The sequence below is a fragment of the Lithobates pipiens genome, unplaced genomic scaffold, assembly GCF_037356315.1.
Source record: "Lithobates pipiens isolate NorthernLeopardFrog02 unplaced genomic scaffold, aLitPip1_a1.2 Scaffold_1, whole genome shotgun sequence".
Classification (NCBI taxonomy): domain Eukaryota; kingdom Metazoa; phylum Chordata; class Amphibia; order Anura; family Ranidae; genus Lithobates; species Lithobates pipiens.
The window spans coordinates 15,683,224-15,705,333 of record NW_027507685.1 but is presented as its reverse complement, the minus strand read 5'-3'; the positions used below and the strand labels follow the sequence as shown (position 1 = coordinate 15,705,333).

Genomic DNA, 22,110 nt, shown 5'->3' with positions numbered 1-22,110 from the left:
ACCCGTGGCAGCAACAATCTTGAGAGGAGAAGCACCACTCTCTAGAACAGCCTTTCTCAACCTTTTCAACACAGAGGAACCCTTGAAATAGTTCTCCGGTCTCGAGGAACCCCTGCTAACTATTAGAACTCTACAACTCATGATACATTAGTGTGATGGTCAGTGGGAAGAATGGTCCTTACACTTGTGGTCATTGGGATGCTGAAGGAACCCCTAGCAACTTCTGGAGGAACCCTAGGGTTCCACGGAACCCTGGTTGAGAATCACTGATCTAGAACATATAATGTAGAGAAAGGAGAAGTGCGCCAGACCTAAGTGCAGTATAAAAAGAGCGTATAATAAAATAAAATCACACAGCCAAATGGCTACTCACAAGAAACTGGTGGTAATCAGGCATATTTAAAGAATACAGGGAGAGGTATCCAGAGTCACTAGTCCATCGGAGAGGCAGAAGTGGTACATCGCTGGTAAACAGAAAAGGAGTATGGCGGTATAGTCTCTACAGCAGTTTTCAAATTCGCCGCCTTGCAGATGGTTTGTATTGTATTCAGCATCCGAAGTTCAGAAAAGACCGGAACCAGAAGTGCGCCTCAGCGTTGAACGCACGCTCCGTAAGACAGGAAGTGACGTAACGATCATTCAGACCAATCAGAAGACGTGTTTCACAATATCCATTGTTTCACCAGTTTCTTGTGAGTAGCCATTTGGCTGTGTGATTTTATTTTATTAAACGCTCTATTTTCTCCACTGCAGATGGTGGAGGGAGTCAAGGAGAACCTTGTTCCTCTATCGTTTCTTCGATCACAGAAAATTCTTTCGAAATTCGAACCGTGTATGGCCGGCATTAGTATAGAATTAAAGACCACACTGATGTTCAGGCCTCAGTGGTTGTAGCTTTTTTTAGGGTGAGTGAAAATAAAACTCAGACATATTTTTAGAAGAAGCTAATGTACCAACAGATCCTTCTCTGAACTGAAGCATTACCAGCAACATGTTCCATCAACGTTCTTATAACATCCTAAATACAAAGCTAAATACTAAATCCAGCCCTGATGCTAAAAAAAGTAGTCTGCCTACTAGCAATATTGAGTTCAAAAATAGGTAAACTGGTCATGCCCCCATGTCATAATGGGAAGAAAAACAACCATACCTTAAACATTTATCATATGGATTGCTAGAGAACAGGACCTTTACACTGTATGAAAACTATTACTGACAGTCAAAGCCAACTCACTGGCTATAGAGCCGGAATGAGTGAATTATCCTTGACTCGTGCTTGTGTAAATGGTTTCATTTAATAGCCTTTACAGAACTGCTTATGACAGTTAAGCTCCCTTTCCCACTAAATCAGTAAGATCAATGGGGGCCATGGCTGCTTATTCTGTTCAAGTTTTCAGGATATCCGGATTTTGTTTAAATGTTACCTAGGCCTCCCGCTACGAGCCTCTGGGGTTTTCGTCAAAAACCATTTCCAGATGTAATCAAACGGCATGTGGTATTTATTTATTGCAAGTCCACTTCACACTGTGCTTTACTATACTATAAAAACAGCTCTGGGAGTTTCTACACTCAACTTTGCTACACTAATAAACCTTCTTTATAACTCCCAGATGCCTTAAAATGAACTAGTGCTTAACAGCTACGAAATGTCCCTGTCATCACCTGCAGCTCTGCTGAAGAAATGAGACTGGCTTTGCACATGAATAACTATAAAGTAAATCTGACATTTCCTCTGCAGATATTTGCTATGAAATAAAAAATATGAAGCTTAATAAAGTGATAAAACATTATTACAACTACTAATGCCATTTGTTTTACCGCTGAACTTTACCTGTGTCCCACTCGCCCGGTTCATGCCAAAGCAGCAATAAACAGCACACTTATTGTACAGGATGCCAAAGATGGGTCCTGGAAGGCAGGTATGTGTCCCCATTATTTGGTTTATGGTCTCATTAGGGCAGCCTTTTTCAACCTTTTCAACACAGAGGAACCCTTGAAATAGTTCTCTGGTCTTGGGGAACCCCTGCTAAATTTTAGAAATCTACAACTCATGATACATTAGTGTGATGGTCAGTGGTAAGAATAGTCCTTACACTTGTGGTTATTGGGAAGAATTACCTCCTTACAGATAGTTAAAAAGACCAATGGTGTCAGCGGGAACTTATCTGAGAGGCAGAAATTGCCCAATGCTGAAGGAACCCCTAGCAACCTTTGGAGGACCCCTAGGGTTCCATGGAACCCTGGTTGAGAATCACTGCTTTTTATGGGGACGACAAAAGTCCAAAAGTGTACTTTTTACTCATGATGGGGAGAGGTTTTGAGGTGATCCAGAGGAGAGGGTAAAGCTGATTTACAGTTTTTCCAGGATTGTTAAGTCCTGGTATGGGACCTGAAACGGCTTGGACAAATAAGGATGGAAAAAGGCCTCCAACCCAATCAGAGGTTTTCTGTCAGATTAGAAAACCTGTGACATCAGCAGGTTTGCTGCTGCAAGTGCTGGGACAAGGTCTTCTAGAGCCCAGGGCGAAAATGCCAAACTGCGCCCCCCCCCCCCCAAGATGTATGAGTATTATGTGGCAACAAAGACAACATAATGACAACATAATGACAACATCCTCCTCAACAAAAAAACTGAGCACTAATCCTTTTCACTGCCCCTAAGCATAATTTCCCCCCCTCCCAGCACAAATCTTTGCCCCCCATCCCCCAAATACCCCCAGCACAACCCCCCCCCCAAAAAAAAATCACCCCTCCTAGCACAAATTCTCTACTCCTAGAAATTCCCAATTTCCCCTCCCGGCACACATCTTCATTCCCCCCCCCCCCATCCTCCCTCTAAGCACAAATCTTCTCTCATTCCAATTCCCCACACAAAGCCCCCTAAATTAACACTCTTAGCATACCCCCACTAATTTCCCCTCCTAGAACAATACTTACCCTCTGCCACCCTCCAAGTTTCCCCTTACAACACAAAAATACCCTCCCCCCAGTCTCCTTATGGTGCCCCCTTCACCTCACATGATACCACAGCGCCCAGGGCCGCTGCTTTTAAAATTGAACATCTAAAAAGTCCGTCGGATTTCTAAATAATGTATTTGACCTTATAAGTTCTGTTTACTGTTAAAAATAAGTGTGAAATGCTAAACTCCGGTGGGTGTAATAAGATGTCCGCTTGCCCCCTTCTCACTGTATACTTACTGTGGAGTGCAGGGTGTAGTAAGATGGTGGTGATGGAACGTCACTTCCCTTACAAATTCTGATGGGACGCGTAATCTGACCAAACAGGGGCACTAAGGGTTATAACCCTCCTTTACTCTATCAAGAATGCAAAAAAAGTTTCGCCTATAGGTACAGTTTAACGAAAACTCCAATTAGGTATTTTATAAAATATATATAACTGATACAGAAGCATTTTGTTGGATAGTACTGTTAAAATGTTTTCATTTCCGAATGAATCCATGAATGATTTTCTAAAACTAAGAAAAATGTCAGTGTTACGTCCTTATAAATATTTCAACTGAGGGTGTTGTTCACGACAAGCCCCCAGAAAAGAACTCCCTGCTTCCATGACTGGTTCTCTTCCTTGATAGCGATTTTATTCTTATTAGAACACGAGGAATGGCCATGTGATTGTAGCAGCCATGCTCTCCCGCTTACTCAGGAAAGTAAGGGCTGAGATGCCGGTGTCAATATCCACAGAGCAGAAACTGGTAAGGATTTGTGATAATCTTTGCAACTAATATGAAAGGATTGTAACATGAGTATTCTTGTACTGGCATATTGCAACATATGATGAGGTCATCAATAAGATATTCTTATTGAAAAGACTGGTATAGGGAATCAGTGATTCTACTAAGGCTCCTCTAGGCAACCATAATTAGCTAATTTGACCATAACACCATCATCAGTTAAAGCTTGTCATATGCTAAAATGTCTTTAGTATTTAAGAAAAATACCACAACATCTGACAGAATTAAATAATTCAAATAAAATCCAACATATGCCATCACTAATGGCCTACTTTCGAGGCATTCGATCAATACACAGAAAATAGCTGCCCACTGGTAATCAGCAATAACATTTTACTGATTACTACTTTGCATAAAATTCTAAAACAATAACACACTTAATTAAGGGCCGGTTCACACAGGGGGCGATGCGAGGCGACACGACTTGCCTCGCCGCGACCTGACAAGTCGCCCCCGTTCTGTACAATGGAACCGTTCTGAGAGGAGCGACTCGAGTCGCTCCGACTCAGAAAAAAGGTTCCTGTACTACTTTTGGGCGACCTCGGGGCGACTTGCATTGACTTTTATACAGAAGTCATTTGCAAGTCGCCGCTGAGGTCGCGGCAGGTCGCGGCGAGGCAAGTCGGTGTCGCCTCGCATCGCCCCCTGTGTGAACCGGCCCTTACTAGTGCTTTCCCCAAAAGTCATTCCTTGGATAACATTGCATAACTTCTTGATTAATCTTTTGCATGTGACTAAGATAATGGTCTACATTGACCACAAATGATTGTTCTGCTAAAGGGAGTGCTCCTAATCTCAGCTTCTTACCTGTATAAAAGACACCTGTCCACAGAAGCAACCAATCAATCAGATTAAAATCTCTCCACCATAGCCAGGATCAAAGAGTTGTCCAAAGATGTCAGGAACAAGATTGTAGAGCTACACAAAGCTGGAATGGGCTACAAGACCAACTCCAAGAAGCTTGGTGAGAGGGTGACAACAGTTGGTGTAATTATTCGCAAATGGAAGAAACACAAAATAACTGTCAATCTCCCTCGGTCTGGAGCTCTATGCAAGATCTCACCTTGTGGAGTTTCAATGATCATGATAACAGTGAGGAATCAGCCCAGAACTACACAGGAGAATCTTGTCAATGATCTCGAGGCAGTTGGGACCAGTTACCACGAAAACAATTGGTAACACACTAGGCCGTGAAGGACTGAAATCCTGCAGTGCCTGCAAGGTCCCTCTGTTCAAGAAAGCACATGTACAGGCCCAACTGAAGTTTGCTAATGAACATCTGAATTGTTCAGAGGAGAACTGGGTAAAAGTGTTGTGGCCAGATGAGACAAAAATCAAGCTCTTTGGCATCAATTCAACTCACCGTGTTTGGAGGAATGCTGCCTATGACCCAAGGAACACCATCCCCAACATCAAACATTATGCTTTTGGGGTGTTTTTCTGCTATGGGGAAAGGATAACTTCACTGCATCAAAGGGACGATTGACGGGGCCATGTACCGTCAAATCTTGGGTGAGAACCTCCTTCCCTCAGCCAGGGCATTAACAATGGGTCATGGATGGGTATTCCAGCATGACAATGACCCAAAACACATGACCAAGGCAACAAAGGAGTGGCTCAAGAAGAAGCACATTAAAGTCCTGGAGTGGCCTAACCAGTCTCCAGACCTTAGTCCCATATAATATATGTGGAGGGAGCTGAAGGTTCGAGTTACCAAACGCCAGCTTTAAAACCTTAATGACTTGGAGAGGATCTGCAAAAAGGAATGGGACAAATCCCTCCTGTGATCTGTGCAAACCTGGTGGCCAACCGCAAGAAACATCTGACCTCTGTGATTGCTAACAAGGGTTTTGCCACCAAGTACTAAGTCAATGTTTTCCGAAGGGGTCAAATATGTATTTCACGCATTAAAGTACAAATCAACTTATAACTTTTTTGAAATGCGTTTTTCTAGATTTTTTGCTGTTATTCTGTCTCTCACTGTTAAAATAAATGTTCCATTAAAGTGGTTGTAAACCCTTACAAACCACTTTGACCTACAGGTAAGCCTAGATTAAGGCTTACATGTAGGTCCAAGAAATATCTACTAAACCTACACGGTTTAGGAGATATTTACAAAAAGACAGGCACCGCTGTCTACAGCGCATGCACCGTAGACAGTGGCGCGCAGGTGCACTAAGCACGCTGCAGATCACAGCGATATGCTGCTCGTGCCGGCTCCCATGCGCATGCGCGGGAGTGACGTCATCGCGGCTCCGGCAAATAACAGCGCCGGAGCAGCGAGACCCCGGATGTCACTCTGGGATACATGGCAGCTGTGAAGATAAAGGAGGAGGACCCGCTCCGGGGGCTTCGTTCTCAGGTTAGTTATTCATAATGAGCTAGTATGCTATGCATAATAGCTCATTATGCCTTTGCCTTGCAAGTTGCATTTTTTTTTTTTTTAAGTGCCTTTACTTCCTCTTTAAAATTATAGACTGATCATTGCTTTGTCAGTGGGCAAACGTACAAAATCAGCAGGGGGTCAAATACTTTTTTCCCTCACTGTATCTATCTGTCTTACCAATATAACCTTAACAAGGGAGCCTAGCCCAAGCATGTGTGGTTGCTGCCCTTAAGTGACATATCCTTAATGTGCACTAATAGGCAGTACTTGGCATAGCACAGATCTGCTGTATACCCTTTCCTCCCCCCTAAATATAAGAGGAGCCTCTTTAAAATCCACAAGAGAGCTAGTTTGATTTTCATAATCTTTTTGCATTCTGTAATGCATTCCAAGACTAGTTCATTTTCAGGCATGAACAAACATGCCAATAGTACTCAGTGCTGAGGTCTTACTCTCCTGCACTTTGCATTCCTTAAAAAAAAAAAAAAAAGAAAGAAAAAAAATCTTAACATTGGACAGAGAACTAAACCTGCTGTCATCACCTGCAGGCTACATTCACACCAGATTCATGTGACCAGACATGTGTTTCAATGCGCGTTAACGCGGACATGTTTTTGTCACATTTTACATGCTTTGCAAAGTAATATGTGCAGCTGAATTGCACAGAAAAATGCATAACAAGCTACAATAAATATAGCATTAGCATTCAGATCAGCTATAGTGAAAATGTATTATCAGTTTTATATATAGTGGGGAAGGTTTAAAAACGTAAAGTGGTTCTAAAGGCAGAAGGTTTTTCATCCTAATGCATTATATGCATTGAGATAAAACAAAAACTTCTGTGTGCAGCAGCCCCCCCGCCCCCAATGCTTACCTGAGCCCCATCTCGATTCAGCAATGTTGCATGAGAGCCTCAGCTGTCCGGGACTCTCCCTCCTTATTGCCTGAGACAGCAGCGGGCACCACTGGCTCTTGCTGCTGTCAATCAAAGTCAGTGAGCTAATCAGTAGAAAGATGGGGCGGGGTCGAACTGCAGCTCTGTCTGAATGGACACACATAGCAGCGGCACAGCTCGGGGTGCCCCCATAGCAAGCTGCTTGCTGTGGGGTGCACTCGGCAGGAGGGAGGGGCCAAGAGTGCCGGTGAGAGACACAAGAAGAAGAGGATCGGGGCTACGCTGTAAAACCACGGCACAGGGAAGGTAAGTATAACATGTATGTTATTTTTAAACAAAAAAAAAACAGGTTTTTATTTCTCTCTGTGATTTTCTATCACTTTCTGTGTGGTCACCATGGCAGAAATGGGAATATCTCCTGGGAATAATTAGGTATACAACTTCAACTTCTGTCTGTTTTAATTATTTTGTTTATGTTAAAGCGGGAGTCCGCCGGGACTCCGCGTTTTTTTTTTTTTTTTAAAAGCCAGCAGCTACAAATACTGCAGCTGCTGACTTTTAAAATGGTGACACTTACCCGCCCAGCGCGCCCGCGATGTCGGCACCCGAAGCCGATCTCTAGATCGTCTCTCGGGTGCTGCCGCCGCCATCTTGGGTATGGGAATCAGGAAATGGAGCCTTTCGGCTTCATTTCCCGGTTCCCTACTGCGCATGCGCGAGTCGCGCTGCGCAATAAGGACGGTCCCCGCTGCCTCTGGGATCTGTGTGTTTCACAGCAGGCAGCGGGGCACTTGCGGAAAGGGGCGGGCACTTGCGGAAAGGGGCGTAATCTACGCCCCTTTCCGCAGAGAGCTATCCCGGAAGTGGGTGCAGATACCTGTACTGTACAGGTATCTGCACCCCCTCCCCCCCGAAAGGTGCCAATTGTGGCGCCGGAGGGGGGGAGGGTTCCGATGAGCGGAAGGTCCACTTTAGGGTGGACCTCCGCTTTAAGAAGGATTCACCTCTCGTTCCGTGTGCTCAGTAAGCATAGAAGTGAGGGTAAACTCCTCAAACAAGGACCCACACAGCAATAAATACCTAATAGAGGTCCTAACAGTAACCCCTCTGCCCATATTTTAACACTTTTGTCCTACTCTCACCTTTACATTTAACCTACCACTTACATAGCCTGCCAACTTACCCCCTAAGCCCTAACCATAACCCTAAGGCTGCATTTACACTGAAAGAGCCGGCCGTTAGCACTAAAATGCTGCTTGCTTTTCGGCTGCCAGCAGGGCGCTTTTAACCCCAAAAAAGGGTTAAAAACTCCAGTTTCGCAGCGATTTAAAGCGATTTGAAAGTGCTGCCCATTCATTCCAATAGGCAAGGTGTTTTTGGAGAGCTAAATATATCGCTCCCATCCCGCTCCCAAAGATGCTGCTTCCAGGACTTTTCGGACCATCCCGCAAGCGCACCACCCCAGTGTGAAAAGACACACTGCAATGAACGGGAGGCGTTTTTCGGGCGCTTTGCAAAGTCTATTTCTAGCACTAAAGCACCTGAAAACCGCCCCATTGTGAAATGAGTCTAATACTTAAAATGGTTGTAAACCCTTACATATCACAGTGAAGTGGCTGGCTTCAGGTTACACACAGAGATGAAACAAATGAGTTGTGCCTGTTTATTTGCAGCCCTCTCTCCTCCACAGCCATTTAAAGTGTTACTAAACCCATAACAGTGAAATCAGTCTGTATATGCAGTAAAGCATTCTTGTTATACTCACTGTGGAACCGAAGAGGTTAATCCTCTGCATTGTGTGAAAAGGCTGTTTGCGCCTATCTTCCTTCTTCCACAGTCCCCAATCCACCTCCTGATAAGAGGGAGCATTTGGAGTCATTCTGCACATGCTCAGTTTGGTGTATATTGCTATAAAGTTGTTTTTTTTTTCTTGAGAGGGTGCATGTGACACACACAGGGACAATCAGCACTGTCTAGACAGAGGGTCAGGGGTCATGCAGCCTCATAGGACAGTCAGCGTACAATGAAACCTCCTCTTACAAACTTTAACCAGACACCGATAGAAGGCACAAGACTGCTATATACTGCTGATGGAAAAAGGTATTTAGCAGTTTATATTTACCAAAATAATGTTCTGCGCACTGTGGGAGATCAAATATAGTAAATGCAGGGTCCTGGGTTTAGAAACACTTTAAAGTTTACAGCATTTCTGACATTCAAAGGGAAGGGCGTGGGGATCTGATGTTATACACTGCACAGCAGAGAGCTGATTGTAGTCTGAGACCTGAGTGGAGGGAATGGACACCTTCCTCTACACAGTCTCAAAGAGAAACATGCACAGCTGAGGCAGTCAATCACAAGCTGTGTGCCAGAGCCCCGTCCCCAGGATTACTTGGTGTTGGCATAACCTGTCAGAAGTGACTGGTAGATAGCAGGGGAAGGACACAGTAGACAGAATTTTACCCTTTGTATTTTGGATTGAGGCAAGTACTTAGAAAGATATTCTTTGTTACATTTTTTATCTCAGAGGTTTACAACTACTTTAACCTTGAACCCCATCTCAAAACGTAAAGATACGCAACTTAACAGAGAAATATATCCAAAGTCTGTGTGGTCATACTTCTCATATGGGTCATAGGAGTGCTTACTTGCTCTCCTATGACCCAGATTTACAGGCGTCAAAGATCTGCTCCAGACTTTGGAAAGACCAAATGCCTGATCAGCAGCTGGCTCAGTCCCTCGGTGCACTACTGAAAGCCTGAGCCAGCTACTCCTGCCCGCTCCCCAGCCCAGTGCTCTAGCGCTCAGGCGCTAGCTTTTTACCACTCTCTGCTTAGAGCGGACCTAGAGCTGAGCGATCGGTGGTTGTAACTGCTTAGTTCATAGCGTTAGGGCCGGCCTTGAGGGAGAGCAGGTAGGTGAGCGTGTGTGTTTGTTTGTTTTTTTCCAACACATTCAAACTTCTCATTTAAAAAAAAATGCTGGCAAAAGCACTGAAAAATCAAGTGTTTTAAATGTTGCTTTGGGGTGTTTTTCTTTCTTATAAATCATTTTTTATTCACCTGAAAGGTGCCTTTGAACTAGATGGACCCTTCCCTCCTCACATGTTATAATCCTCTCCTTTTCTAAGTCTAATTCCTGTCTGTGCTGGCCCAGCTATTTCACCCCTCCTCTCACCTCCCTACAAAGCCATTTACATAGTTGCTTGGGTAGGAGTGAAGTGGAATGTCACTTGAGTGACAGCTCTGAATCTACCAGGGCTGCTGACAGCATTTGCAAAATGGTGCGCATGGCAGCAGTCTCGGGAATTTTGACTGTCGACACAAGAGAGGATTTTAAAAGATACAGTAAATACCATGCATATAATACTTTAAATGAACATGCAATCTTATGGAAATGCAGTGAAGAGCCATGTGAATATACTGCACTCTCTATAGTTATTTATTTTTTCTGTCTCCTAATGCTCCTCTATGTTAGCTTTGCCATGCACACATAGGCATTTACAAGCGTTTAGAGGCAGAAAAAAAATCACTTTTTTGTTTAAAAAAATTGCCAAATGCATGTAAACAAGTCTAAGCCCTTGTACACACGGTCGGAGATTCCGACGGAATGTGTCCGATCGGACCGTTTTGTCAGATATTCTGACTGTGTGTGGTCTCCATCGGACTCCGACGGACCAAGTTTTCCAACTTGTTGGTAAAATTTTCCGACAAAATGCTCCGATCGGACATACTCCGATCATGTGTAGAGAATTCTGATCGGACAAAGTGCCACGCATACCCAGATCAAAGCTATTGGCTACTAGCCTAAACGTAGTCCCGTCGTAACGAAATAACGTCATCACGTTCTGAACAATTGGATTTTCCGACAACTTTGTCCGACCGTGTGTATGCAACAGTTTTGGCCAAAATCCGACCGATTTGGTTGTCGGAATGTCCGACCGTGTGTACAAGGGCTTAGAGCTAGGTGTGTTTAGCGCTTGAGAGTTTTTTCAATTTACAATGACCAGAATAAATGAATATTCTGGCCAATTAAATGAATAAGTGCTTAAAGTGCCTAAACACGCCTAAAAGCAAAAGCCCCCATGTGCATAAGGTCTTAATGTTTATTTAGAGAGTTTGGTTCTGCTTTAAATTTGGTGCCTTTTTTTTCATTTATTTTCAACTGTTGATCTGGCCAGTAAGTCTATGTCAAATGTTGTCGAAAATACCGAACATCAAGACCGCAGTGATGTACAACAACACGTAGGTCGAGCCGAGAAAAAATTTAGTTCAATAGAGTGTGGCTCTTCTGCTTGATTCCGAGCATGCATGGAGTTTTGTGCATCAGACTCATGTACACACGCTCAGAAATTCCGACAACAAGTTTTGTTGTCGGAAAATTTGAGAACCTGCTGTCAAACATTTGTTGGTGGAAATTCCGCCAACAAATGTTCTATGGGGCATACACACGGTCGGACTTTCCGACAACAAGCTCACATCCAACATTTGATGGTCGGAAAATCCTATTGTGTGTACAGGGCATTTAGGTGGAGTTCAGGTTTTTGTTAGTCAAGTCTATCTATATCTGCTAGTGCATCTTAGGTCCCTTTTGGACTGAGTGGAATCCATCAAACGGATCTGCCTGCTTAGCGGGGGATCTCTCTGCTGATCCGCACTGAGCAGGTGGATGACAGGTCTGCTCCGCTATGCAAAGCAGACATGGACACAGTCCGCTGTTCTCTATGGGGTGGTCGGAAGGGAAAGAACTGCCTGTCTGTTTCCATCCGACTATCATCCGATCCACCACCGGATGGATGGAGAACGTATTACCATTGGTCTGTTTTTAGAGGACCGGATTGGATGCCGGCGGGTGTCAATGGACACATGTCTGCTGACATCCACTGCTCCATGGAGAACAATGGGTGGTCCTATTGGGTCCGCTTCAAAAACGGACAGGCAGGGTGTGAAAGGGGTCTAACACTACCCTCTACAGACAATTCTGCTGGCCAAGGGTGTCTCCTTCTTCTAAGACAGGAAGTGTGTTATTTGAAGGATCACCGGGGGACAGTAAACAAAAAAAAAAGGTAAAAAAAGAAAACAAATGCAGCAATCACATTTAAAGATTGATAAACTGCAGCAAATTCAATTCTTGTCTTTGGTTTTAATACCACTTGAATCTCCTCTTTGCTCTTACCTTTTATCTACCACCGGGCTGCTCAACATACCAATCTCTATGTGCTGTACAGTGTTCTCCCTTTCTCTCTATAAAGTGCCATATACAGGCTTATTCGGTACAAGAGCACAGCTAAAGTCTAAAGTGCAATCCATTTCAACCAATCAGATTTCTGTTTACTAAAGCCAGCTCACTGAAAGGTTACATCTGACCGGACAGTACGGACTACAGTGCAAGGTACAACTGCCTTTTTAAAATCCTAATAACGTTATTTCCCAGACATATTCAACATATATGATTTAGTACAACTTCCTCTGGAAATCAGAGTTGATTATTATTGTGCTCTTTAACGAGTATTCAATCTCAGTCTCCATCTCCGTTCACCAATTTCCTCCTTTTCCTGCTCTTTAGGCAATAATTACACTGAACACAGGCACAGTTCATATTTTGTGTTATACACAGCAGGTAAAAGAGGGGTATAATGCATCATTTTGTTCTGTCAATGTTTCTATTATTCCAATCTAATTTTTATCTCTGGTGAAGAGAAACCTGAAGGTTAATATTTCAGGAAATGTTTTTCAAAAATTCACACATAAGTAATCTGGAAACCTCAAGCATTACACCTGTGCACACCTTGAAATAAACATAAGGAATTACAAATAAGCAAAAAGTGTTCTGAAGTAGCTCCAAACAGGTAGAAAGCTGTGTAATACAAAAATGTAGACTTGCCATTAAATGTCATTAAATGTACTATACATTTCACCTGAAGCACTACCGGTTTTATTCATTCATTTATTTATTTATTTTATATAAAAAAAATGTATTATTTATTTATTTCGTTTTTGCATACATACCTTTTTATCCATGGGTCTTCAGTCCGGTCACAGGTTTTCTTCTTCCTCCGGCAGTGGGCGGGACCTTACTGCTGCAGAGACTTACCTCTTGTTCCATGGAGCAGCGGCCTGAAGACATACCCTCAGGGAGTGGGTCCTTAACACCCTAGATCAGCCTTTCTCAACCTTTTCAACACAGAGGAACCCTTGAAATAGTTCTCCGATCTCGGGGAACCCCTGCTAAAAATTTGAAATCTACAACTCATGATACATTAGTGTGATGGTCAGTGGGAAGAATGGTCCTTACACTTGTGGTCATTGGGAAGAATTACCTCCTAAGCCCTTGTACACACAGTCGTAGATTCCGACTGAATGTTTCCTATCGGACCGTTTTGTCGGATATTCCGACAGTGTGTGGTCTGCATCAGACTGTTTCCGTCGGAATATCCGACGGACCAACTTTTCCAACTTGCCGGAAAAATTTTCCGACAAAATGCTACGATCGGACACACTCCGATCATGTGTAGCCTACTCCGACGGACAAAATGCCATGCATGCTCAGATCAAATTCCTAGACCAAAGCTATTGGCTACTAGCCTGAACGTAGTCCTGTCGTAACTAAATAACGTCATCACGTTATGTACAATCGGATTTCCCAACAACTTAGTCCGACCGTGTGTATGAAACATCACTTCCGGACCTCTTTCGGAATTAATCCGTCGGAATTAATCCAACGGATTTGGTTGTCAGAATGTCCGACTGTGTGTACAAGGGTTTACAGATAGCTAAAAAGATCAACGGTGTCAGTGGGAACTTATCTGAGAGGCAGAAATTGGCCAATGCTGAAGGAACCCCTAGCAACCTTTGGAGGAACCCTGGTTGAGAATCACTGCCCTAGATGCTAAAAAAGTGGGTTTACTGACACTGTGGGGTTGATTTACTAAAGGGAAAAGACTTATGCCGCGTACACACGACCAGACTTTTTGAGGGATTAAGTCTGACAGACTTTCGACGGAGTTCTGATGGAGTTCCGACAGAGTTCTGACGGACTTTTCGAATGAGCGGACTTGGCCACACACAATCACACCAAACTCCGACGGATTCGAACGTGATGACGTACGACTGGACTCGAATAAGGAAGTTCATAGCCAGTAGCCAATAGCTGCCCTAGCGTCGGTTTTAGTCTGTCGGAATAGCATACACACGAGCGAATTTTTCGGTAGGAACTGGGTCCGGCAGAGTTCTGGCGGAAAAATTTTAAAGCATGAAAACATGAAAGCATGTTTCATTTCTAAAGTCTGTCAGACTTTTGCGAATCAAAAGTCCGTTGCAGCCCACACACGATCGAATAGTCTGCCGGAATCATTCCGTCAGACTTTGGATGTTGAAAAGTCCGCTCGTGTGTACGGGGCTTTACACTTTTCAAAGTGCAGTTGCACCAGTCCAGAGCTTAGTAAATGAGCAGAAACTCTGCTGACTTCCATTATCCAATCATGTACAAGTAAAAATGCATTTTTTTTTATTTTCCTTGCACATGATTGGGTACTCTTTGTGAAGTGACGCCTTACCTCATTTGCTAAGCTCTGGAGCAACTGCACTTGCAGAAGGCAACTGCACTTTGCAAAGTGCACCGTCTATTTGCCTTTAGTAAAGCAACCCCTGTGCCTCATTCAAACTAGAAGTGTACAGCCATGGCCAAAAGTTTTGAGAATGACACAAATATAAATTTTCATAAAGTCTGCTGTCTCAGTTTTTATGATGGCAATTTTCATATACTCCAGAATGTTATGTAGAGTGATCAGATGAATTGCAATTAATTGAAAAGTCCCACTTTGCCATGAAAATGCCAAACTTAATCCCATAAAAAACATTTCCACTGCATTTGTGAAGTAGGCTTCAGGGCACTCAAAAAAGTTCAGCAAGCGCCAGGACCGTCCACTACAGATGATTCAGCTGTGGGATCGGGGCACTACCAGTGCAGAGCTTGCTCAGGAATGGCAGTGGGCAGGTGTGATGCATCTGCATACACATTGAGGAGAAGACTTTTGGAAGATGGCTTGGTGTTAAGAAGAGCAGAAAAAAAGCCACTTCTCTTCCAGGAAAAACATCAGGGACAGACTTATTTCTTATTTGATTATTCTGCAAAAGGTACAGGGATTGGACTGCTGAGGACTGGGGTAATTTTCTTTGATGAACCTCCTTTCCAATTGTTTGGAGCATCCAGAAAAAAACTATGTCCAGAGAAGAAAAGGTGAGCTCCACCATCATGCTGTGTCATGCCAACAGTAAAGCATCCTGAGACCATTCATGTGTGGGGTTGCTTTTCCGCCATGGGAGATGGCTTACTCACAATTTTGCCTACGAACACAACCATGAATAAAGAATGGTACAAAAACATCCTCCGAGAGCAACTTCTCCCAACTATCCAAGAACAGTTTGGTGATAAATAATGCCCTTTCCAGCATGATGGAGCACCTTGCCATAAGGCAAAAGTGATAAATAAGTGGCTTGGGGAACAAAACATCAACATTTTCGATCCGTGGTAAGGAAACTTCCCAGATCTTAATCCCATTGAGAACTTGTGGTCAATCCTCAAGAGGTAGGTGAACAAAAAAAAAAACACAAATTCTGTAAAACTCCAAGCACTACAAGAATAGGCTGCCATCGGTCAGCCACATTAGCCATCAGAAGTTGATTGACAGCATGCCAGAGCGAAATGCAGAGGTCTTGAAAAAGAAGGGTCAACACTGCAAATATTGACTCTACATAAATCGAATGTAATTGCCAATAAAAACCTTTGACATTTATGAAATGGTTGTAGTTATACTTCCGTATACCATAGTAACATCTGACAAAAAGATCTAAAAAAACAGAAGCAGCAGACTTTGTGAAAATGTATTTTTGTGTCATTCTCAAAAAGTATGGCCACAGCAGTATTGTACAGCAGTAAGTAAATGGGATACAGTACAAGAGATAGAGGGAGTATTAAAGTAATAAGAAATATAGGGAAATCTCAGCAAGGGGGCACAAACATATAAAGGCCTAGAAAGGGTTCTAACAGGACTGCTTTAGCCATAAGAAAAATGGGGCAATTGCCATAGGCCCATCAGCCAGGGGTTCCTGTAATCAGTGTCACGTGATCACAGTTACAATGTGTAAAGTACAGCAGCAGAGGGACAGGGATTCAAATAGCTCTTTTTACTCCAGCTTACCAAGCAGTGATCAGTGTCAACACACCAGGGCGCTCTCAGAAAAGCCCTGTGTGTTACAACACCTCTCTCTAGTGGTGGGAAAAGGGGTGTATATAATTTTCTGGTGGTGGAAGGAACATGTATATACTGTGATGGTGGTGGGAGGAACATTTATATGCTATGCCAGTGTTTGGAGGAGGGCTTACCTACTGTGCTGGTCCTCTTCCTGTCTCTGAACTTCCAGCGCTGCTATGGTCAACAGGTCTCTTTAGGCAGAATAGAACTACAGATGGCCCGACAGGAAACACCCCCCCCCCCCCATTGAGAAAAGTTCTTTCACTTTTTAAAATGCTTGCAACAGAATCAGTGAATGAGGGAATGAGAGTCTGATCAGTTGCAGGAGTCCCTCCCCATTCACAGATTGTGTCACAAGCATTGTAATCAGTAAAATAACTTTTCTCAGTGGAGGAGAGGGCAGGATGGGCAAGATGGGGAGTGTCCCCTTTGGACAATCTGTTACATTCTGCCTGAAGACGCAAACTTGTTAACCACTGGAACACTAGAAGTTCAGAGACAGGAAGAGGACAGGCATATCCATAGTAATGATTTCTTTAGGATCCAGCTGCCTGCACAACGTGGGACATACATTACTTTGTTACATATAAGTGTTACCTATGCATTAAGGTGAAAATAATTCTGACAGTAACCGCCCCCCCCCCCCCCCGTTTTACTTACCTGAGCCCCATAATTCTCTCAGCGGAAACGCGCACTCCCTCCCTGCACGGGGTTCCGGCTCTTGATTGGAAAGATTGATAGCAGCCCAGCCATTGGGTCCCAATGCTGTGCTGTCAATCATATCCAATGATGTGGGTGCCAGGGGGCAAGGGACCCCAGAAAAGGATGGTCTGGGCCACTCTGTGCAATACTAGCTGCACAGTAGAGGCAAGTATGACATGTTTGTTATTTAAAAAAAATAAAACAGGAAAGTTTACAATCACTTTAAAGCATAAATGTATTATTGGAACATAAAGCTCTATATGCCCTCCTCCATCTATTATGCACAGTCATAACAGCAACACAGACAGTAAAAAAAGACAGACATTCTAACCCCTCTCCACTATCTAAAACTAAAAAGAAAGTTTTGCCTTCAGCTAAGCTTTAATGCTATAATCAAAGCAACCTTTTTTTTTTCATTTGCACTGAACCCTAGCAGGACCTGCAACATCATGGCTATCAGTGTAGTAGCACCAACCAAGACTGGGATTTTTAGCTTCCACAAATACCATAAGGTTTGAGATATGCATACATTGTGCCAAGCTGGACCAATTCACATATGCAATATAAATCATTCCTGGATATCAACTTAAAAGTCGCATAGCATGAGAAATTGAAAATGTGCATGTATTACAAAGATGTGCTGCATATATATATATATATATATATATATATATATATATATATATATATATATACTGTATGTGTATGTATATATATATATATATATATATATTTTTTTTTTTTTATTCCAATTTTAGCCTTGCACAAACTTTAATAAAGAAGAAACACTTATTTAGTCTGTGCAGGCCAACATTGGAAGTATGCAGAAAGAAGACATTAATTGAACTTTTTGTTTTTGCAGAATGCAAGGTGCAGATATTAGGAGGTGTCGTATAAATTATATTTACCAGGAGTTAACAAAATGAAAACAAAAACAGAGATATCAACACTTGATACTACGCAGGCACTTCCGAATAACAAGAATGTGAATATGTTCATATCAACATTTTTTGACAGAGATCACAAATGCACAGCCTGATATTGCTCACTCACGTGTAACATCTGATTCATGAGTTCATTCATACATTTTGTAACACAGCACAACACTTTCATCGGAGAAGCTACCGCGGCCTCATATCACCTTTGTTAAAGTAAAACTAACACGTCTTTTCTCTAAGTAAGTAGTTATGGACATGTTTCATAAAGATTTGTAGATGAACCCAGCACACACCTCAATGTGTGTGTCTATGGAAATGTTTGACCATTCTTCCAGAAGCACATTTGTGAGGTCAGGCACTGATGTTGGACAAGAAGGCCTCCCTCCATCCCCTCTCCATCAAATGATTTGGAGGGGTGGTCCAATACTTTGACAATATAGTGTGGATGAGCGAGTTTGGGGTGGAGGAATTTGACTGACCTCAACCCGATAGAACACCTTTGGGATGAATTAGAGCGGAGACTGTGAGCCAGGCTTTCTCGTTTAACATCAGTGCCTGACCTCACAAATGCGCTTCTGGACGAATGGTCAAACATTTTTATAGACACACTCTTAAACCTTGTGGAAAGCCTTCCCAGAAGTGTTGAAGCTGTTATAGCTGCAAAGAATGGGCCAACTCAATATTGAACCCTACAGACGAAGACTGGAATATCATTAAAGTTCATGTGCGTGTAAAGGCGGGTGTCCCAATACTTTTGGGAATATAGTGTATATTAGATAGGTTCACTTTAAGCTGTCACAATAAACATGTTTACAGCAGTCATCATCTGATTACCATACTTACATACCCAAATCTTCCAATACAAATGTTTTTGCATTTTTATTAAATAATCCAGTCGTGGGGGCATGGCTAGGACATGGTGAAGTGAACAAGCTCTTTCCAGGAGCTCTGTAAGATTTCGGGCACCTGGGTGCTAATACAGGACTATATAGAAAGCACTTCAAAGAAAGGAAACCCCTAGCGTGTGTGAGGAACAACGTGGTAACTGACATTCTGCACTATTTTCTCAGAGTGCAACCCGGCCAGGCTTCCACAGAGCTCCCCACTATGGTGCCACTGTGTTCTACACAACTAGCATCAACATAGAGCAAAAAGCAAAGCAAGCAACCTCCGCCCGCAGTGCAGCTTTCAGATCAGGGCCTTGCCCACCCAGTCTCTATAATCCTGACTCTAATCCTGCAGAGGAATCCCCAACTAACACACTTCCCACCCAAACAGGACATCAGTGAAATGGCAGCCTCTATTGTGAGTACCCAAACCGGGGAAATACAGAATCTAAAACTGCATATAGATATTGCTGATGAGAGGGTGGCCATAGTTGAGACCACTACTGCTGACATAAAAAGGAACACCCTTGAGGCAGCCCTGGCTTACCTTCAGACCTCTGGAATGCCATCACTGTCAATATCAGTTAGAAACTATCTGTAATCGCCAATCACAGGGGAGGAATTAGATGTGGCTATTAGCCAAACTACGAATAAGAAAGCACCAGGATGTGATGGTCTCATTAATCTATGATAATCTATGATAAGACATTCTACCCTCAACAGCCCCATTTTTTATCAGCATATAATTCTCTCTGTGAAAACTCTAAGCCCTTATACACACGGTCGGACATTCCGACAACCAAATCCGTCGGATTTTGTCCGTCGGATTTTGCCCAAAACTGTTGTATACACACGGTCGGACAAAGTTGTTGGAAAATCCGATCGTTCAGAACGTGATGACGTTATTTCGTTACGACGGGACTATGTTCAGGCTAGTAGCCAATAGCTTTGATGTAGGAATTTGATCTGAGCATGCGTGGCACTTTGTCCGATCGGAATTCTCTACACATGATCAGAGCATTTTGTCGGAAAATTTTACCAACAAGTTGGAAAACTTGGTCTGTCGAATACTCCGACGGAAACAGTCCGATGGAGACCACACACAGTCGGAATATCCGACAAAACGGTCCGATCGGACACATTCCGTCGGAATCTCCGACCGTGTGTACTCTTTGGACATACATATTTCTTATCCACAAAGCGGATAAGGACCTACCACAATGTGGTAGTTACAGACCCATTGTACAATTAAACGTTGACTTAAAACTATTTTCCAAAAATATTTCCAGTAGACTGCAACCACACTTACCAAAACTTGTGCCTACAGATTAGACAGGCTTCGTGTCTTGCCATGAAGATTGAGATTACACTATAAGGTCATAAATCCTATGCAGAATGCTAGATCTACCAAGCAACCATTGCGCCTGCTTTTCAACGGATACCGAGAAGGCCTCTGATATCTTAGCATGGCAGTTTTTACCCTTCAGAATATAGGCTTCGGGGCAAATACGATCAAGTGGATCACCTGTGTGTATTCCATGTACTTAAAGTCAAAGAATTTAGATCAGACTACTTTTCCATAACGAATGGCACTGGCAGGGCTATCCTCTTTCTTTCATTATATTACTTTTAACCCTGGAACCATTTCCATGCAAAATCTATGCTAATCTAGACGTGATAGGCTATACCAAACCACAGGGAACTCATTATATTGTGGCCTTATGACCTCATATTCTTTGTCTCTAGATCCCTCACCACACTCCCTAATATTCTGATGGCCTTGCATGAATAGGGATCCCTATCCAATTTCTAAATTAATCTTACAAAATCAACAGCTCTTAGTATATCAATTCTGCCATTTGATATACAGTCCCCTTAGCCCCAGTTTTACCTTTAGGTGGATGGATAACAGTCTGTGATATCTGGATACCAATAACGCTAAAGATCCAGCTGACCTTTATACTGAGAATTTTGAACCTCTCCTTCGTAGAATTAAGACAGATCTTCTTTATTGGCACACTCTGATTTTGATATGGTTTGGGAGGTGTAATGCCCTAAAAGTGACGTCACAAAGTGACGTTTGTGAACAACAATTTTCAAATCTTGCCACAGATTCTCAATTGGATATTGGTCTGGACTTTGACTGGGCCATTCTAACGCATGAATATGCTTTGATCTAAACCATTCCATTGTAGCTTTGGTTGTATGTTTAGGGTTGATGTCCTGCTGGAAGATGATCCTCTGCCCCAGTCTCAAGTTTTTTGCAGACTTTAACAGGTTTTCTTCTAAGATTTCCCTATAGTTGGCTCCATCCATCTTTCCATCAACTCTGACCAGCTTCCCTGTCCCTGCTGAACAAATGCATCCCTACAACATAATGCTGCCACCACCATGTTCCACAGTGGGAATTGTGTGTTCAGGGTGATGTGCAGTATTTGTTTTCCATCACACATAGCGTTTTGCTTTTAGGCCAAAAAGTTCAATTTTGGTCTCATCTGACCAGAGCACCTTCTTCCACGTTTGCTGTGTCCCCCACAAGGCTTCTCACAAACTGCAAATGGACTTCTTATGGCTTTCTTTAAACAATGACTTTCTTCTTGCGACTCTCCAATAAAGGCTAAATGTGTAGAGTGCATGACTAATAGTTGTCCTGTGGACAGATTCTTCCACCTGAGCTGTGGATTTCTGCAGCTCCTCCAGAGTTACCATGGGCCTCTTGGCTGCTTCTCTGATTAATGCTCTCCATGTCTGGCCTGTCAGTTTAAGTGGACAGCCATGTCTTGGTAGGTTTGCAGTTGTGCCATACTCTTTCCATTTTCGGATGATAGATTGAACAGTGCTCTGTGAGATGCTCAAAAGCTTGGGATTTTTGTTTATAAGCTAACCCTTCTTTAAAATTCTCCACAACTTTATCTTTAACTTCCCTGACCTGTCTGGTGTGTTCCTTGGCCCTCGTAATGCTGTTTGTTCACTAATGTTCTCAAAAGCCCCATACACACTATCAGATTTTCTGCTGACTTTTTCCTTCAGATTTACCAAAACCATGTAGTAGAAGGGCCTGCCTGATTGCATACCAATTGAAACTCCTAAGGTTTGACCCCATATTATATGGTTTTGGTAAATCTGAAGGAAAAACTCAGCAGAAAAACTGATAGTGTGTATGGGGCTTAACAAACCTCTGAGGGATAGATTTTAGTTATGGGTATCAGAGTAAGGCGGGCTGAATACAAATGCACACCACTCTTTTCACATATTTATTTGTAAAAAAAATAGAAAACCATTTATCATTTTCCTTCCACT

At 42.9% G+C, this 22,110-nt stretch overlaps 1 protein-coding gene across 2 annotated transcripts in view; it reads right to left on the bottom strand.

The window, feature by feature from the left end:
* COL4A5 (collagen type IV alpha 5 chain) overlaps positions 1 to 22,110 on the bottom strand; it is a 221,796-nt gene that overhangs the window by 182,182 nt on the left and 17,504 nt on the right. The gene's annotated exons all lie outside the window — the stretch shown is intronic.